We start from the raw sequence: 18168 nt of genomic DNA on the forward strand, positions 1-18168 counted from the left end.
CCCTTGAGAGTGATAGAAAAAGGCTGTTCATCTCAAAATATTTCCTTGGCTTCTTTTGTTGGCAGTTACCGTATTTCATTCAATCTGAGCTGCCATCAATTATAAGGGAGAGCTTATTTTATTTCCACTGAGAAAGAAAAAAAACCCACTTCCGATTAAACTGTGGCACAATCATGACTTCTCATTGAGATTTTCTATTTTATGCTTTTTGCAAGAGGTTTTTTTATACTTTAATTAATTGGTCACACCAGCCTCTCATTACCTTGAAATATCTTTTTATCCATTCTAGGGGCGAGGCCATTTGTCCCGCTCTCAGTGGCGGTGTTTGGTATGTGTTGGGCAGTCCCAACATCAGTAATTTGTGCCTATCTAATAAGATTTTAACAAAGCTTTATCTTCCCATGGATTCTATCCTCCCTTAGTTTCCATAAAACTTTTTTTCCAAGAAAATATATCTCAGTATAAATCCAAAGGAAACAAAATCACTCTCCTGAAGAGATATTTGCACCTCCATATTCACTGAAGCAATATTTACATTAGCCAAGATATGAAAACAACCTCAGTGTCCATCAGTGGGTGAATGGATAAAGAAAATGTGATGTATATGTAATATCTATCTGTTATCTATATGTCTGTCTGTCTGTCTATCATCTTTATGTGTGTGTGTGATACGTATATGATGCATACCCACACACAGTGGAATACTATTCAGCAATTAAAAATAAGGAAATCTTACTATTTGCAACAACATGGATGATTCTTGAGGGTATTATGCTAAGTGAAATAAGTCAGACAGAGGAAGACAAATGCTACATGAACTCACATATACGTGGGATCTAAAAAAAACCAAACTCCTAGAAACAGAGATCAGATTTGTGGCTGTCAGAGGTAGGAGGTGTGGGGTGGTGAAAAAAAATGGGTGGAGGTGGTCAAAAGGTACAAACTTCCACAATATAAATACATTCTGGAGGTCTAATATACATGATTATTATGGTTAACAATACCATTTTGTACATCTGAAAGTTGCTAGGAGAGTATATCTTAAAAGTCCTCATCACAAGGAAAATAATTGGTAAATATGTGAGTTGATGGATATTAACTAAATATATTTGGTAATCATTTAACAATATATAAATATATTAAATCATTATTTTAAACTTATACAATGTTATACACTAATTATGTCTTAATGAAACTGGAAAATATAATAAGAAAAAGAAATTATGAAATTGTATTCATCCTCCGTCAATTTCACTACCACCAATTGTATGCCTTACTGTTCTATTTCCATGCCTTTCGCTTAAATAGTAAATTTGCGATTCAATGCTGAATCACAGTGCAATATTTTAGAATATGTTTTCAATGCATACAAAACACACAGTATTAGTAAAATGAAGAGACTCAATTAAATTGACAATTGAGCCACTCTGATCCAAGGTAAAGCATTCACAGACAATACCAACTGTTGCATTGCCAACAGCAACAGGAAAGAACCCAACTGTGAGACATGTCCGGCTATCAAAGAGGTTCAAATATTAAAGAAGCATATTTTAGAATTGAGGAACATGATTGAGTGAAGTCAGTGGGACCCTAATATAGCTACTGTGTGTACCAAATATATGTATAATCAGCTGTGGCTATATTTTAAGAACCGATGCAGTAATACATTATACAACTAAAGGACGCGAGTATCAAATCAAGTGAATTCAGGCAAGAACTGAACCAGAAGGATGGCTGATATGGTTTGCTGTGCTGTATATTTTCAGATTTCTTAATTCCTTATGTGAGATAAACTTTACTCAAAAGGACATTTTTGCTTTGCTTCTGCTTATTTGTATGTGGTAATCTTTATCCATATTAAGATGAGTGGCAAAACAAAACCATTTTGAATCATTCCATTTGTGTAATAAGAATAATATATTTCTACAAAGATTGGAAATGCAACAAAGCCCAAAAAAGTTAAAAACAAAATTATTTTCAATGTTACCATCCAGTAATAAGCAGCCTCTACCACCTAATGATAAAGGACATTGAACACGTATTTTGCATAAGACACTTGTTCTATGTCTTGCAGATTTTCTAATGAATGAAACCTTATTCTTGGTTCCAGTGGAAGTTGTTGGGTAGGGAATAGAAGAATGTCCCAAATAACTACACCAGATAACTTGTGCTGAATGTCATGAGGGAGGTAATGGAGTTTACATAAGATTGGAGGCAGTTCAGTGAGAAAGCATTCTGTGGAGGAGGTGATTTTGGTATAAATCTTCATGGGTAGGGTGTTCAGGTAAATATGAAGGAAGCAGGCATTTCAGAAGGAGGGAGATATTAATCAACAATCAAGCAAGAAATTCAGTTAGATTATGATCATAAATGCTCCAGTTTTTCCTGGGCATGTGGTAGGATTCTGCATACCCTAGAAGTTGGGTGTGGTCATGTGATGGATTTATACAAGTGAAATTTTAAGGGAACAGCCTGATTCCCCACATTCTTCCCTAATGATGTTTGCAATGGTGATTGTTCTGTTGGCCTATGTTCCTGGTTGTTTATGATCAGTAGAGACTCTTGACCAATCCACAGTGGACATGATAAGAGAAAGAGAAATAAAGCTTATCTGATTTAATCCACTGAGATTTTGGGGGGTTGTTTATTACTGCAACCTAACCTAACATATCCTGACCATTACATCTGGATATAGAACATGTGAAGACAAAGAATAAGAGATAAGGTAAAAAATTTACGGTGGAATCATTCAATGCTTGAATAGCATAAAAATATGTGGACATCTGGATTTTACATTATAAACAGTATACAGCCATTAGTACTTTTGTTGTTTGTTTTTTTTTAATAGGAAGATGGGATTGTCTGGTCTACATATTAGAAGGATTTGTTTTGCAGTGTTCTGTAGAGTGAGTTGGAGGAAGTACAATAACCAAGTAAGGACATTAAACAGGAGACCACTGTTGTAGCCAAAGTGAGGGCATGAGTTTTAAGTAGGGTTGCAACAATGGGAAGAGAGGGTAAAAGATCTTGTAGAAAGAATACAGAGGTCAAGATGAAGAGATTTGTACACAAGGGATCATCACATGACCCTGTTGTCATTCATTGAATTGTGTCCCCTCAAAATAGATCTGTGCGAATCCTAACTCCTCATACCTTTGAATGTAACTTTATTTGGAAATAAGGTCTCTACAGAGGGAATCAATTTAAAATGATGTCATTGGGGTGTGTCCTCATCCAATATGACTGGTGTCCTTATAAAAAGAGGAGATTTGACCTCGAGTCAGACATACGCAGAGGGAAGATGATGTGCAGAGCCAGAGAGAAGATGGTTTTCTGCAAGCCAAAGAGAGATCTTTCCTTCCAGTCTTCAGAAGGGACCAGTCATGGGACACCTGAATTTTAGTCTTCTGGCTTCCAGAAATATCAGATCATAAATTTCTGTTCAAGCCACCCAGTTTATGGTATTTTGTTACCGCAGCCCTAGCAAACTAATATAACTATTAAAGTGTTTTTAAATGTTAATCTCTTTCATCTTTAAAGATTTCAGACTTCCCCTTTCCCCTTATATATACTTCCATTATTGTCTAAATTAAATCAGAAGCATGGGAGTAACTTTCTGCTCCTCAGTGTATAGGCAGAGTTCATCATTCCAACCAATTGACTTTTGTGGAAATTTGCATTTTATCTTTTACTGATTGTCTCCTTTCTCATTTTAGAAAGGTCGTAAAGCTTAACATATTTGTTTTTGCAAACAAAAGCTCTACCTGGAAAGATGGAATAAGAAGGTTACATTTTTAAAACTCCAGACAGCCCAGAATTCTGCTTAATTGAAAAAAGCCCTTCGTTGTGATGAATACAGTCTTTACTTTAATATCTAGCTTCATTGAAATCTCTTACAATCAGTGATTGAGTTAAAGGCATCAAGGTAAAAAAGCCTGACAGGCCTTCACATATTTCCTACCTAATAGTAATGGCCTCTGCATTAGAGATTTTTACTTGCTATTTTCTAAATTCTAGAATGCAGAAGGTGATGTGAGAAAATCGTTATAGGAATACAGGGCTCTAGGTCACTGATATTCACAAACTCGCATACCCTAAATTTTAATGCCCAACAGTTGATAGACTATTGCCTTGTGAAATATTTATTATTTAACCACACTTTGAAGGTCCTACACTGGGAACCTATAAATCATTTTCTTTGTAATCTTAATTTGGTCCTGGAAAATTCAATCTCTTTTATTTTATAATATGGCTATTGAATCAAACTGGAATATAGAAGTTGGTTCTGTAAATTCTCCAATTAAGATTTTATCCAAGCCTTGCTTCACTAACTCATGCATTTCACTCATTCATAGTAATGGATACAAAACCTTAGTTTTAAAATGCTTATTTGGATTCACATTATAAGATTTTTGGATATGTACTAGTTTTATTCAAAGAATGAATTGAAAGATAGCCTTGAGAGAACTGAAATTTACATAGTAAGCTATGTTTTAATTTCTCGGCCAATGTTGTTGGCAATGGTATAGGTATAGTAAAATCTGGCCTAGCAATTCTTGACATATAAGATTTAGTAAGTATAACATGTTTACCAAAATCACACTCACAAGATATTTTAAATTTATGTATTTATTTACCCAGAATCTTGTTATGAGGGTGTTTGACATAGAAGATGGACTGAAGGATAACATCATTCACGAATCAAACATTTAATGGGGCCCTATGAATAAAGCAATATTTTAAATACTATGGATTCAGAGACAAAAAAGGCAATGCCACTGGCACATTGTTCCAGGAGGTATATGTGTGAATGAATAATAAAGATACATCGTAATACACATAACCACACACGTTTAGTAAATGCTTGAGTCTGGTGTGTCTGAATAGTTTTAAGTTTACATTCGATTTACCTTCTAAGAACTATTAGATCAATTCGGTCAGAACATCTGGAAGGATATTCGAGGCAAAGAAACAGCTTAAGACAAAAGTCTAAAGTATAGAAGCGTGGGGACAATCTGGGGCCCAGCACACATCAGACATGGTTAGAGAAAGAACCGGTCGTACGAGGGACACACGGTAGAGCTAAAAGTTGGTTTGCATGGTTTTTGCACGGGCGCTTCATCCAAACAACAGGGAACTGGAGGATTATAAAGCTGATGAAAAATGGAAATTGAATTCAACAGACTGACTCCGCCAGCACGTGATTCTAGAGAAAAGCAAACACGGAGGTCATGTCGAGCATGCATAATTACATCATTCCAGTTCTGCCTCTGCAACTGATTATTTGGGTCATCTTTGCCAATTCATTCACTCTCCAGGCACATATCAAATGAAATGGCTCACTCGGAGGCTCTCTAAGCCTATTTGCAGCTTAAAACACAAGCTGGAGGTCTGACATGACCACTTTGGTTGTCACTTGATGCTGGAATCCATTTGCACTTTGTCAAATGCACACATATGTCATTGTCAGTGACACCAACTAGAAAGCAATGATGAGTACAGATATTTGATACACATTCTGATATTTTTTTCTTGGCATCTAAAAGGCCTTGAGGTATTTATTTAAACCTCTCTTACAGTAATGGACATTTAGCATACATTTTTAGATATACTTAGCACCGCGTGAATGTTTTGCTTTGTGAGACTTTTCCACCTTAGGAGTTCTATGGCCTCAGGGTAGGAACTAGGAACCCATTTCCTCACTTTCTTTGCATCTGGCGTTTAACACATGACCTTGACTCCATCATTCAGACGCATCTGCCCAAATTTCATTTTAGAAGAGAGCGAGCTGAAGGAGGAACCCATGTGGTGGCGACATCTATCTTTACAAAGCAGCAATTAGATGGATCCTGGCAGAGGAATTCCTCAGCCAGCATCACTGGTACAAGCTCAAGAGCTGGCATCTTTTTTTTTTTTTTTTTTTTTTTTAGAGAAAGAAAGAAAGCTTGAGTGGGGGAAGGGCAGAGAGAGAGGGAGACACAGAATCTGAAGCAGGCTCCAGGCTCTGAGCCGTCAGCACAAAGCCTGATGTGGGGATCGAACTCACAGACTGTGAGATCAGTGAGATCATGACCTGAGCCGAAGTCAGACACTTAATCGACCCAGCCACCCAGGCTCCCCTCAAGAACTGGCATCTTTGATGGGAGCAACTGGGCTCTACTGTAGCCCCTGACGGTGTGACTTGGGTCTTAAGCTAGCTGTACAGTTTCCAAGTACAGTTCTTGACCCTCCTGGAAAGTCTGTGAGCTATCTCTATTGCTTAGTAAGTTTATTTCTGCTTCAACTAACAAGAGGGAATTCTCATATTTACATCCAAGAATTCTTTCTGATTCAGCAATCTGACTCCTTTATCTTTTGACAAACTTTTTCTGCTAGAGGAGTGGAGCTTTCTATCATGATCCATGACAGAATGCCATTTCTCTTGGAATAAATAAGAAAAATTTTCCCCAGCGATCTCTTGATGATGCCCAAGGTGGCCAATGTCCAAATAAACTACCTCAGGACTAAGCAGTGCGTCAGTCTGGTGCTGTTGGGTCTTCTCTCTGCCATCTCCAAAATCTGATGTAAAAAATGGGTCTAAGAAAACAGCTGCTGACGCTTACAATCTCTTGATAGAGAGATTGAGTGATAGAAGAGATAAGGAAGAGAAGGATCAGAAAGAATAGAAAGAAAGTGGATCTGTAATGAGAACAAAAATCAAAACTGGTTGGAGGAAAGGAAGGTGAAAGAAAGTATAATTGTCTGCCTGGGACTTTGGAACAGGATGGATTCTGTATGCTTAAATACATCCCAAGTATTTAAGTGCCACCCCAAGTGCCACCGTGCCTTAAATTGTACCATTCAGTTATAATTTATTTTGATGAATTATGGCTCTCTTCAGTTGTCTCCTTTACAATGGATATGTCAAGCCCAGGTAACCTACCAAGTCATTAACAACTCCAGGAGACAATGAGCCAGAGAGTCTTGAGATTCCCATTGCCTGGCACGCATCTTTTCTTTGCCTCCCTCACCTTTTGTCAATTGCACCCTGCATTCTTTCCCAGCTGTCACTCCCCTTTTCCTGAAAAATCACTCTACCTGTAATCCCCCACTCTATTTTCACAAGCTTTCACAAAGATTATTTCTAAAGATTCACAGAGTTGCATTCTCCATGTGACTGCAATGGGGATTTGCCTCCCCAAGGATATGAAATCTCTAGATGGGGAGACTTTTGATCTTTTCTTTTCCTATTGCCTGTATCCGTCCCACCTCTGCAAGTTCTGCAGAGAGGCATGTTCAGTTTTGCTTTAACCTTCTTAGAGTATCATGGGGCCTTCACAGGGTATCATGGGGCCCTGATCCAGCCTTACACTAACAGGTTCACAGGACTTTTTGTTCATTCCTTTCAAGCCATCAAGCCTGACTGGAACACCTTCAGGTCTTCTGCATTTTACTCTTCCCACACTTCTGTCTCCTTAGACACCTTCACCCTGTCTCCACATAGCCCCTTCCCCACCCCAGATGCAACACTGACATGCAAAATACATTTGGGTGGATTATTTGGACATTCATATATTATCTGGATGCAGCATATATGTGTGCAGAGGCTGCGATGGCTAGTTAATGTATGTAGAGTTCTACGTGACTTCAACTGTGTAAGGTTATGTGACAGAAAATGTAAGTAGTTCCTGGGAGCCTCAGTCAGGGCGTATGTCCTCCAGAATAGTACTTCTCAATGTTTTTCTCTGTGGAGTGAACATGAGAGATGCATTTCCAAGGAAGAAGCCCCTATTGGCCATTCTCAGTAGATCTGTTTTTTCTTCTCTTTAAGAGAATGTAACCAAGTGCACTTTCTATCAAAGAGATTATAGGGAGTCATTGAAGACTGCTTTAAATGTAACCATGTCGGTTTTTCACAACCATCACTCATGTTGGTAACACATGCTTATTACAGACCTCACTGCTGATTAGAACACATGGGTAGAGGGGCACCTGGGTGGCTCTGTTGGTTAAGTGTCCGACTTTGGCTCAGATCATGGTCTTGCAGTTTGTGAGTTCCAGCCCCATGTCGGGCTCTCTGCTGCCAGCAGAGTCTGCTTCGAATCCTCTTCCCACCCTCCCACCCCTGCCCTTCTCTTGCTGTACTCTCTCTCACTCTCAAAAATAAACATTAGAAAAAAAGAACATACATGTAGGAAGCAGCACCTCAGCCTAGGGTTGCATGACCGGATTTCTTGTCTACCTCTCAAATGCCCTCACACTTCCTGTTCTCACAATGCCTTTTTTACCCCCTTTGTCATCTTACCTCACCCTTCTGTAATTGCTTCCTCTTCCAGCATATATTTCCCAAGAATCTAAAAGCAACTTGCTCTTAGTAACTGTGCCTTTTCAAAATTATATATTACAGTCAGCTCTTTTCTTCTAAGAAGGAATAAGGTAGCTGAACTTCATCCACTCATCCTCACCTAGACTCACTCACCTAGTATTTACCTGACAAACATTTTTGGAAACAGATGGACAAGACATTGGCCTAAATCTTTGCTGACTCTGCTTTCGGCAAAGCTGGCTGAGGGTTTTGAGCAAACGCTTATATTTAGCAGGTGGCAACATCTTCACTTTGTAAGGGTCAAAAAAGGAATCCGAGAAGCATATTAACTATAGCAGCACAGTTAGAATGTTCACCCCAACAAATCAGTGTAACTATTTTCCATGTCTGTTCTGTGACTTCTCTCAGCCATACACCTTGAAGGCTCTGATAATAAACACACATGTAGGCACAGGGTTTTCTATTGTCTCTTCACCAAATCAGTGAAAATCAGACATATTCATGAGGAAGATGCATAAGCCTGTATCTTCAAAAGGATAGAGACTCACCAGGTTTAGGTTTTTATGTAAAATTTAAATTTAACGAGATCTACACATTTATACACTGAGGAGTGGGGAAATAGAACGAAGAGTGTGAATGTGATCTGATATTTTGTTACAATAATTTTTTGTAACTTACAGAAAGCATATTATTTTAACTAAAGATATAGTTTAACTCAAATGAAGTCTTCTAGAATCCTCTCAACATGTCACAGTCTTACATAGAGCTATGTGTATATTTCAGTTTGCTACATGTGTATATGTCTATATAAAATTACCTCCCTAAGGGTGGGTGATGGGTATTGAGGAGGGCACCTTTTGGGATGAGCACTGGGTGTTGTATGGAAACCAATTTGACAATAAACTTCATATATTGAAAAAAAATAAGTAAATAAAATAAAATTACCTCCCTAGAATTTTAACTTATCAGTAAAACTTAATTTATTAAAAACTAAAATAAGTATACTTGTTTTAACTGGTTGATACATTATATTTTTTGAAAATGTTTTTAAAATATTGATTTTCTCCTTCATTTTGAAAATATTTCCAATGATTTTAGCTTCAAATGGGATTTATTCACTTGTTTGTATAACTTTAATATTGTGCAGTTTTTCTTTCTGAGATTGTCATAAATAAGAATGAGATTTGGTTTTAGCTGGTGTCATTTATATGACCTAAAGAGATTAGTTATTGCAGAGTCTAAGTGGAAAGACGTTGGTGAATTTACACTCATCAAAAAGGCCCATTTATTATTTCTGTGTCTAATTAAATGTAATAAATCCACTTTAAGAGGCTTTGCTCATGTGATGTGCAATGCCATTCCCACTCCATAATTGAATGACATACCCTTTATCACCTTTGTTTATATATAATGGAACAAAAAAGCTGCATAGTTAGTTCTGATGACATTGGCCAGGTTCTCCTTTCTGGGGATAAACATGGACATCTCATGATACACGGTCTGCCTTGATGATGCAGGTGTCATGATTTGGGACCCTTTTCACAGAATAACAGTCTTGGTTTTATGACTTTGTGTGGAGTATAGTTTGAGTTTCATGGTCCATTAGCAACTAGTTTCCACGCAAGGCTCTGGCTTCTCAACACAGTACTCAGTGAAGAGCTTGCGGAGGCTGTGGTTGCTGCCAGTCTGTCACTTAAGGGTAGGCACCTCTGCATGTGCTGTGCTGGGGCCAGCTCCCGGGCACACGCTCATGTTGAGGAAAACCCAGTTTCTACAGCCTCACGATGCTCCCAGGGAAACATCACTACCATCCCCAAAGGGATACTGGTCCAGAAGCTACTGTTAATCATTTTTTGTGTGATGATATGTGCCAATAGCATACACATGCACACATGTGTGCCTGTATACACAGCACATTGCGTAACGCATCACCCAAATGATTCTATTTTCTATAATTACTAAAATTTCAAATGTCAACATGTAAAAAAGAACTGTAAATAAGAATCCAATGTTTTCATATAATAATATCCCAAAGGCAGTGTCTCTAAGGGTGGCAGAAAAAACAAACTCAACAAGCAATGAACCAAAAAATAAAAACATTAAAAAAAAAGAGTGTGTGTGTGTGTGTGTGTGTGTGTGTGTGTGTGTGTTGGAGGATGTCATTGAGAAGACATTACCTCTGGTTGACCCATACGCTGGACCCAGGCAATCAGAGGCTTTTCACCCTCTCCCCTGTCCTTGCAATGTACACCCTGCTCACCATTCCCACGTTGGGAGCTGTTTCCCAGGATGCAGGAGATTGAAAGAGCAGGATTGAGAGCAGGACGCAGGATTGAGAGAGCAATTTGTTCCTGAGACCATCTGGATGGCACAGGTGACTGAACTCAGTGAAAGCCTCTGTATAAAGATTCTGACCTGCAGGTGATGAGATCCACTCCTCTTGTGACCTCCTGAGATAAGGATTGTAAGTATGTTCCCTTGCTTGTCAGAACTCCTGCTTAGCGCTCTGGAGTGGCCTGCCTCTTTCCTTCGTCTCTCCTTGTCCTCCATGTATGTGGCCGGTTGGCGACCCAACAGTGTCTGAGATGGAAGAGATTGAAATGTGATGGCAGAGAAGCTCCTGGGTGGCTCAGATCATGATCTCATGGTTCATGGGTTGCAGTCCCGCGTCGGGCTCTATGCTGATAGCTCAGAGCCTGGAGCCGGCTTTAAATTCTGTGTCTTCTCTCTCTGTCCCTTCCTCACTAGCACTCTGTGTGTATGTGTCTCTCTCTCTCTCAAAAATAAATAAAAACACTAAAAAAAAAAAAAAGAAAAAGAAATGTGACAACAGAGAGAAATTGCTCCTTAAAGTAGCAGGTCTCTGCCTTCATAAAAAAGATGATTCCCCTTTGAAGACAAAGGAAACCAAAACCCTTTATTCTTAGGGTCCTACCCTCCCTTATGTTTAACAAATGATCCTGCCCTCATAAAACACAGAGCCATAAGGGAGGGAGTGTGGCACCTGCCAGGGTAAATAACTTGAATTCTGGCATTCATTAGCTGGCTTCTGTGGACAAGTTACTTAGGCACTAGGTCTCGATGCTCCTACCCACGCACTGGGGTTGCCTTGTGTAGGGGTTATTTACTATATTTTGGCAGGGCCCATTTCCCATCACGGAAGCAAAAAATATTTGTTTTCCAGCCTCAATATTTGTTTTCCAGCACTGGCAGCCAGTGTATCAGCACATCCAATGAATTTTACTGTTTTCTCTTTTGTTTGTTTTTGTTTCTGTTTTTAACATACAGAGAAAGATACAAAATATCACTGTCAGTGGGGTCTCATATTGGTGGCGAGGGCCAGAGCCACATCTGGTGTCCAATCACAGTGTGTTCTCAGCACAACAGACTTCCAGTTTTCAAACCAGGACTTCAGAGTTTCTACCGATTCTTTGAGTTTCCATTATGTTTTTATTTAACCTTAAAAAAACCCAAAGCATTTGTTTTATATTATATGCCCTAAAGAGTATCTATAAACATATAATTTAATGGATAATGAACATTCACACACACACACCTATATTACCACTATTAAGGGGCACCTGAGTGTCTCCGTTGGTTAAGTGTCCAACTCTTGATTTGGGCTCAGGCCATGATCTCATAGTTTGTGGGTTCCAGCCCTGTGTCGGGTTCTACGAGCTGAGAGTGTGGAGCCTGCTTGGGATTTTCTCTCTCCCTCTCTTTCTGCCCTTCTCCCTTCTCAAAATAAATAAATAATTATTTTTTTAAAAAGTAGGGATTAAGAATACATTTAAATCCTCTTATATCCTTTGCCACTTGCATTATCTTCCTCCTCCTCAGATGTAAGTACTGTTTGAAATTTATATTATCGTTCTGCCCTTGTAGTTTTACCACATATGAACAAATCCCTAAACAATGTATCGTGTGGTTTTTCTGTCTTCTTTTGAACTTTACATAAATGAAGTCTTTCTACATATTCTTCAGTGATTTTCAGTTTTCAATTATGTTTTTTGAACTTGTTCATGACCTTGCGTGTAGTTTCATTTCATTTCCAATGTTGTACCGCAGGTGGTTAATACACAATTTGAGGCAGAGAGGAGCTTTTCAAAGCTATCAGTGCCTGGATTCTACCAAAAGCAATGAGAGCCTTATCTCCAGGGTGGGCTTAGTTGTTGGTATTTTTAAAAACCTCTCTCCCATTTCCAATGTGTAGCTAAAGTTGATACCCACTGCTTGTTAGCATTTCATTGTTAACTAAGCCACATTTAGTTTTCTCTTCACTTGCTTGTAGTTTTTACTACTATAGGCAATGTTGGTGTAGATAGTCTTATAAAACACAACTCCTGAGGATCTATGCAATATTTCCTGTATACAATACATGTAAGAATAAAGTGTTCTGGTTCATACAAGACATTCATGTTCAAATTTACTAAATTATGACAAACTATTTTATGAAAGTTTCTATTTCTCTACATCTTGCCAACATTTGCTATTTTCAGACTTTTAAGATTTTTGCCAGCACAGTAGATGTGCAATACCATATTGTGATGATTTCAAATTTCCCTTCTGTTAATATTACTGGAAATGTGCATCTTCTTATATGTCTTTTAGTCATTTGTTGTTGTTGGTGGTGGTGGTGTTGTTTTCTGGTGAATTTCCTGTTCATATTTTCACCCACTTTTCTTTTGGGAAGTTTGTCTTTGATAGATTTGGACAAGTTCTTAATATATTCTGGAAATCAGTCTTCTGCCTTTGTCTTTGAAAATGTTCCCATTTGTAGGTTATCTATTGCTCCATTTATGGTGTCTTAGGATGAACAGAAATCTTAATTTTAATGTAGTCATAAATATCAAGCTTTTCCTTTATGAGTTAACTGTTAAAAATGTATTTTTTAAAATAAATCTTTCCTTACTCAGAATCATGAAGTTATTTATCTATATTTTCCTTTATTAAAGGTTTTTCTTACACATTTAGAAGTCCATGATCCATCTGTAGTGTGTGTGTGTGTGTGTGTGTGTGTGTGTGTGTGTGTAGCATCAGCTAGAGATATCATTTAATTTTTATGCTTTATAGATAACCAGGCATTCCAGTTCCGAGCTTTTCATTCCGTTCCACTGATATGCTTGCATTTTCCTGTGCCAATCCTACATTGTTTTAGTAACAATAGATTGTTTTATCAATTCTTAATATCGGTGAAAGTTATTTGTCATTATTCTTCTTTTTCAGGAGTGTGTTGACTACTGTTGGAGCCTTGCTCTTCCAAATAGATTTAGAATTAGCTTACCAAGTTCTATGAAAAGCACTTGTGTGATTATGATTGGAATTGCATTGAGTCTATAAATAATTTGGGGAGAATTAGTATGTTTATAATAAGTGGATTTCCCCATCTATGGATATATATATTATTTTTTGTTAATGGCTTTCAATATCTTATAATTGCCTACAAAATGTTCATGCATACAGTTTGTTAATTTAATTACAAATATGTTATTTTCTGGTTGCTAGTAAAATGGTGTTTTAATTTAATTTTCTAATAGTTCTTTGTTGGGGTAGAATGTCACTTTTTATTTTTGTAAACTATACATAACATAGTATTTACCATTCTAGCCACTTGTAAATGTACAATGCAGTAACATTATGTACATTCACAACGTTATATAATTATCACCCCCATCTAAACCCAAAACTTTTTCACTATCCCTGACATAAATTGTGCACCCATTAAACAATAACCTCCTAACCCCGCCCCCTCTGGCGCCACGGCCCCTGGTAATTTTATCCTACTTTATGTCTCTACAAATTTGCCTATTCTTGGTACCTTGCATGAGTATATAAATGGAAACATAGGATATTTGTCATTTTGTGTCTAATTTCACTTACTGTAATGTTTTCAAAGTACATCCATTTTGTAGTATATATCAAAATTTCATTCCTTGTTACTGCTGAATAAAATTCATATGTTATCCACATAACATATAATTTATCCACATTTTGTTTATCCATTCATCTATTGATGGACACTTTGGTTGCTGCACCTTTTGACTGCAATGGATAATGTTGCTATTAACATTGGTATACAAATACCTGTTCTAGTCTCTGCTTTCAATTCTTTTGGATATATACCTAGGAGTGGACAATTCTGGATCACATGGTAATTTTATATTCAACTTGTTGATGAACCACCGAACTGTTTTCCACAGAAAATACACCATTTTATATTTCCACCAGCAAGGCACAATGACTCCAATCTCTCTGTACCCTATGTATCTATTTATCTATCTATCTATCTATATATATATGGCAAAACATATCCTAGTAGATGTGAAGTCATGTCTCATTATAGTTTTGATTTGCATTTCCCTAATGATTAATGACTTTAAATATATTTGCTAAAATGTTTACTGACCATTTGTGTATCCTTTTAAGAATGTCTGTTTAAGTCTTTTGCTCATTTTTATCAGGTTGCTTTTCATTGTTGAATTGTAGGGGTTGTTTATATATTCTGGATTTTAACCCCTTATCAGATACATGATTTGCAAATATTTTCTCTAATTCTGTAGGTTGTTTTTTCATTCTGTTGTTTGTGTACTTTGATGTACAGAAGCCTTAAATTTTGATATAGTCCACTTTATCTATGTTTTCTTTTTGCCTGTGTTTTTGGTGTCATACCTTGAAATTGTTGCAAATTTAAAATTATGAAGACTTTTTCCCCAATGTTTTCTTTTAAGGGTTTTATAGTTTTAGATCTCAAGTCTAGGTCTTTTTATCCATTTTGAGTTAATTTTTGAATATGGCATGAAGTAAAGATCCAACTTTATTCTTTTCCATGTGGATACCCATTTTCACAGCACCATTTGTTGTGATGGTGAAATGTCATTTTATAGATCTTCATTAAAACCTTACTTTTTCTAATAATTTGTAGACAAATTAATTTTATAGTAATTTCGATTTTCTATGTACACACGTATATCAAGTGTTATGCTTCTTCTCTAATCCTTATACCTTTTTCCTCCTTCCCTCCTTCCTTCCTTTCTCCTTACTTCTCTCCTGTTCTTTCCTTGTGTCCCTTCAGAAGCAATCTGTGTAGTAGAGATCACCATAAATCTCATCATCAACATTGACTCTTGATAATCAATTACCTTTGATGTTATCATTGCTTCCAACTAGCTCATTAATACTTTAAAAATGTTTTTTTTTTTAAAAACTGTGCCCAGTACTTTAGTTATGTTCTTTTTAGAATGTTTCTGTGAACGTTGGTTTCCTAGTTAAACTAGTCAGACTGATTTCTGTTGTTTGTGACCAAGAGCCTGAATGAAACTTCTTATAGGGAAAATGAGAAAAACATGCTTATGTTTTGTTTGTTAACATAATTCCAGCTATGTGATAAGCACTCAGTAAATTTTAAATTTTTGTAATGTTTATTTATTTATTTTTGAGAGAGAGAGAGGGAGAGAGAGAAAACGTGAGCAGGAGACCGGCAGAAAGAGAGGGAAACACAGAATCTGAAGCAGGTTCCAAGCTCTGAGCTGTCAGCACAGAGCCTGATGACCCAATGAGGGACTTGAATTCTTGAACCACGATATCAAGACCTGAGCTGAATTCAGAAGCTTAACTGACTGAGCCACCCAGGTACACCACTACTCAGTAAATTTTAATTATTATTGCTATCATTATCATCGTTATCATTTGTCTTGTGACTGCATCATGCCATCTCAACAATATCTCCCTTAAAAAAGGATACTCCCTGGAGTATAATACTTAGCTCAGACGTGTATTTCTTTTGGGCAAATATGAAGCATGAATGAAGTAGGTGTTGAGGAAGAAGTGAGAAGGCTCCTATCGCTTCATATATCATATATTATGGCTTGGAAAATAGCACTTTTTTCTAGATATACACCTATCCTTCTGTAGGTTTTACTTTAACATGGAAAATAATCCAATAGATAACAGTGTTTGTGTCAGATTATATCTATAGATCATATAGAATTATATGATCATAATGAGAGCAAGACTACTAATTTTACTTTTGGAATATTGACAAGTGTCAAACTACTGAGCACAAATTCATTAGCCAGCTGTACTCCTTCAGGCTGGAAGTTGGTGAATAAGCAAGTGTTTGTTTAATTTCGAATCTTCTCAATTCCTCTTCAAACCATGAAGCTTCAGGGACAACACCTTATGCATATGCACAAAGAGTGATTATTAATATCACATTTGAATTTCATGTGCTTCTGGTTTGATTTAGACTTCTGATTCTTAGTATTTTAATATAATTTGCAATTTTTTTATTGTTAAGATTAAAGTTTCCTAGTAAGTATAGATTTTAATATGTTGTATACCTTACTCTTCTTTTTAGAAACCTCAGTCTAAAATGTATAAAAACCTCAGGTTTTTTTATGTGGTTTTTAAACCACATAATGTGTGCCAATTTAAAAGATTGGTATGTTGGGAGACTCTCACTCAAACTCTATCTTATAGACTGTCTTTCTGAAAACATTCAGTGAAGTGTTTTAAAATATTTTCTTGAAAGAAAGATAGAAATACGTTTTGATAAGCTATTGCACTCAAGCAACTCACATGAAAACTTATTGTTAATTCCTTAAGAAAAATAAATTTCACATTATCTCAATTAATAGAACTTTGTAATTATTAAAATGTTGCAAAGTTCCTTTGAGAAAACATTTTGAAAAATTTATGATAAGTAGATACTTCAAATTGCTATAGAGAACAGCTTGTTGAATGGAAGTGAATTATGAGTTGACTTCATGTCCACAGATCATTTCTATTCAAAGGCAATTACAAAAAGAGCCATACCTCCCTGAACTGTTTTTTTGCAACAGTTCATGTAGATAAGACTCTTTGCACCTATTTCTCCCGAGAACTAGGGTGTCAGAACTACTTAAATTTTAAAATATTTATGCACATAAAGGGATATGGTAGGCAGAATAATGGCCTCCCAAAGATGTTATGTCCTAATCCCTAGAATCTATGAATATGTTAGGTTACCAGGCAATGGGGAATTAAGGTTGCTAATCAACTGACCTTAAAATAGGGAGATTATCCTGGATTATTTGGATGAATCTGAATGTAATCACAAAGTTTCTTAAATGGGGAAGAGAGAGACAGAAAAGAACCAGAGTCCCAGAGGCTTGGGAGGGACTGAACTCAATCTTACTGGCTTTGAAAACTGAGGAAGAGGTCAAGCCAAGGAAAGTGGCAGCCCTTAGGAGATACAACGGCAAGGAAACAGATTCCCTCTAGAACTTCCAGTAAGGGTGCACCCTGCCAGAAACTTGATTTTAGCCAAATAAGACCCATTTCAGACTTATGATCTCCTGAGCTATAGGAAAATAAATATGTGTTATTTTGAATCACAAAGTTCGTGGCAATTTGTTTACAGCAGCAATGGAAAACTAATACAAGGGGAAAATCAGCGTGATGGTATATGAACTTGCACAGAAGGTTTTGAGCAGAAAATAAAGGAACTCAGGATACATTTCCAACTGGCTTCTAGGTATCTTTATCTAAAGTTCCCGCTTTTTGGTTAATGCACCTTAATTGGAGCCATTGACAAGTGTTCTCTAATACAATTCAGTATGAATGAGTGGGTACCTTCCAGAGGTCTAGGTGACTATATATTGAAGGGAAACAAGAAGTGTCATTTACTGTAATTTGAACAAGAATTCAGACAATTTTAGGTAGCTGAGTTCAGGTTGGGTCAGATTGAAAGCACAGGTATAGATTATCAGTGTTTTAGTTTTGTCATAGTAGGGCAAGACAGCTTGCCCATCATTGCTCAATTCTTTGAAGGTACTAAATGGAAAATGCCACCTCATAGAGTTTTAGAGCAAAAATTTTATTTG

The sequence above is a fragment of the Panthera leo genome, chromosome A1, assembly GCF_018350215.1.
Source record: "Panthera leo isolate Ple1 chromosome A1, P.leo_Ple1_pat1.1, whole genome shotgun sequence".
NCBI classification, from domain to species: domain Eukaryota; kingdom Metazoa; phylum Chordata; class Mammalia; order Carnivora; family Felidae; genus Panthera; species Panthera leo.